Source organism: Cryptomeria japonica, unplaced genomic scaffold (genome assembly GCF_030272615.1).
Source record: "Cryptomeria japonica unplaced genomic scaffold, Sugi_1.0 HiC_scaffold_208, whole genome shotgun sequence".
In the NCBI taxonomy this organism is placed as follows: domain Eukaryota; kingdom Viridiplantae; phylum Streptophyta; class Pinopsida; order Cupressales; family Cupressaceae; genus Cryptomeria; species Cryptomeria japonica.
The window spans coordinates 147,698-150,000 of NW_026729030.1; positions in this window are offsets into that span (position 1 = coordinate 147,698).

A 2,303-nucleotide genomic window follows, 5' to 3' on the forward strand; every position below is an offset into this window, starting at 1 on the left:
AGCCTCTTCCGTCTAGCCGTTGGGTCCTTCTCGCCGCATCCCTCGCCTCGCACCCCGATTGCTATGCGGTGAGGCTCCTCGGCCGCCTTGGAACTATCTGTGTATCGGACGCGTCGCGGGATAAGGGGTTGTCACTGGTAGTCGCCCCAAGCGCGTCCGATGCTTGGACCATTCCGAGGCGGCCCCGAAGCCTCTTCCGTGTAGCCGTTGGGTCCTTCTCGCCGCATCCCTCGCCTCGCACCCCGATTGCTATGCGGTGAGGCTCCTCGGCCGCCTTGGAACTATCTGTGTATCGGACGCGTCGCGGGATAAGGGGTTGTCACTGGTAGTCGCCCCAAGCGCGTCCGATGCTTGGACCATTCCGAGGCGGCCCCGAAGCCTCTTCCGTGTAGCCGTTGGGTCCTTCTCGCCGCATCCCTCGCCTCGCACCCCGATTGCTATGCGGTGAGGCTCCTCGGCCGCCTTGGAACTATCTGTGTATCGGACGCGTCGCGGGATAAGGGGTTGTCACTGGTAGTCGCCCCAAGCGCGTCCGATGCTTGGACCATTCCGAGGCGGACCTGAAGCCTCTTCCCTCTAGCCGTTGGGGCTTTCTCGCCGCATCCCTCGCCTCGCACCCTGATTGCTATGCTGTGAGGCTCCTCGGCCGCCTTGGAACTATCTGTGTATCGGACGCATCGCGGGATAAGGGGTTGGCAGTGGTAGTCGCCCCAAGCGCATCCGATGCTTGGACCATTCCGAGGCGGCCCTGCAGCCTCTTCCGTCTAGCCGTTGGGGCCATCTCGCCGCATCCCCCACCTCGCACCACGATTGCTATGCGGTGAGGCTCCTTGGCCGCCTCGGAACTATCTGTGTATCGGACGCATCGCGGGATAAGGGGTTGTCACTGGTAGTCGCCCCAAGCGCGTCCGATGCTTGGACTATTCCGAGGCGGCCCTGCAGCCTCTTCCGTCTAGCCGTTGGGGCCATCTCGCTGCATCCCCCACCTCCTCGGCCGCCTCGGAACTATCTGTGTATCGGACGCATCGCGGGATAAGGGGTTGGCAGTGGTAGTCGCCCCAAGCGCGTCCGATGCTTGGACTATTCCGAGGCAGCCCTGCAGCCTCTTCCGTCTAGCCTTTGGGGCCATCTCGCCGCATCCCTCGCCTCGCACCCCGATTGCTATGCGGTGAGGCTCCTCGGCCGCCTGGGAACTATCTTCGTATCGGACGCATCGCGGGATAAGGGGTTGTCACTGGTAGTCGCCCCAAGCGCGTCCGATGCTTGGACTATTCCGAGGCGGCCCTGTGGCCTCTTCCGTCTAGCCGTTGGGGCCATCTCGCCGCATCCCCCACCTCGCACCCCGATTGCTATGCGGTGAGGCTCTTCGGCCGCCTTGGAACTATCTTCGTATCGGACGCATCGCGGGATAAGGGGTTGTCACTGGTAGTGGCCCCAAGCGCGTCCGATGCTTGGACTATTCCGAGGCGGCCCTGCAGCCTCTTCCGTCTAGCCGTTGGGGCCATCTCGCCGCATCCCCCACCTCGCACCCCGATTGCTATGCGGTGAGGCTCCTCGGCCGCCTTGGAACTATCTTCGTATCGGACGCATCGCGGGATAAGGGGTTGTCACTGGTAGTCGCCCCAAGCGCGTCCGATGCTTGGACTATTCCGACGCGGCCCTGTGGCCTCTTCCGTCTAGCCGTTGGGGCCATCTCGCCGCATCCCCCACCTCGCACCCCGATTGCTATGCGGTGAGGCTCCTCGGCCGCCTTGGAACCATCTTCGTATCGGACGCATCGCGGGATAGGGGGCTGTCACTGGTAGTCGCCCCAAGCGTGTCCGATGCTTGGACCATTCCTAGGCGGCCCTGAAGCCTCTTCCGTCTAGCCGTTGGGGCCTTCCCGCCCCATCCCTCGCCTCGCACCCCCGATTGCTATGCGGTGAGGCTCCTCGGCCGCCTTGGAACCATCTGTGTATCGGACGCATCGCGGGATAAGGGGTTGGCACTGGCAGTCGCCCCAAGCGCGTCCGATGCTTGGACCATTCCGAGGTGGCCCTGAAGCCTCTTCCGTCTAGCCGTTGGGGCCTTCCCGCCCCATCCCTCGCCTCGCACCCCGATTGATATGCGGTGAGGCTCCTCGGCCGCCTTGGAACTATCTGTGTATCGGACGCATCGCGGGATAAGGGGTTGGCACTGGTAGTCGTCCCAATCGCATCCGATGCTTGGACCATTCCGAGGCGGCCCTGCAGCCTCTTCCGTTTAGCCGTCGGGGCCTTCCCGCCGCATCCCTCGCCTCGCATCCCGATTCCTATGCAGTGAGT